Here is a 295-nt window from a genome sequence, read left to right as displayed (position 1 = left end):
CGTGTCAAGTGCCTTTGTCGGTGGGAAGCGCGGTCTCTCGGGAGGAGCGGCAGCGCCTGCTTCTCGTCGGGACGCGTTTTGCTGAGGGACAGGCCTCGCGCTGCTCTTCCGGCTCGTGGGGAGGACTCGCTGAGGACGGACCCGGGAGAGTTCCTTCCTGTGGTTTCAGTCCTCAGCGTGTCGCCCCTGAGGATGGCGAGGCGGGCGCGACTGTCACACCCGTGCTGGCAGGAGTGTGTGCCTCAGTCCCTGCTGCAGGTGGGTGACTGAATTTCAGAAAGCGGTTTTCCCGCCC

The sequence above is a fragment of the Myotis brandtii genome, unplaced genomic scaffold, assembly GCF_000412655.1.
Source record: "Myotis brandtii unplaced genomic scaffold, ASM41265v1 scaffold433, whole genome shotgun sequence".
NCBI classification, from domain to species: Eukaryota; Metazoa; Chordata; class Mammalia; order Chiroptera; family Vespertilionidae; genus Myotis; species Myotis brandtii.
The sequence above is the reverse complement of the archived record's forward strand: the minus strand, read 5'-3'. Positions refer to the sequence as shown.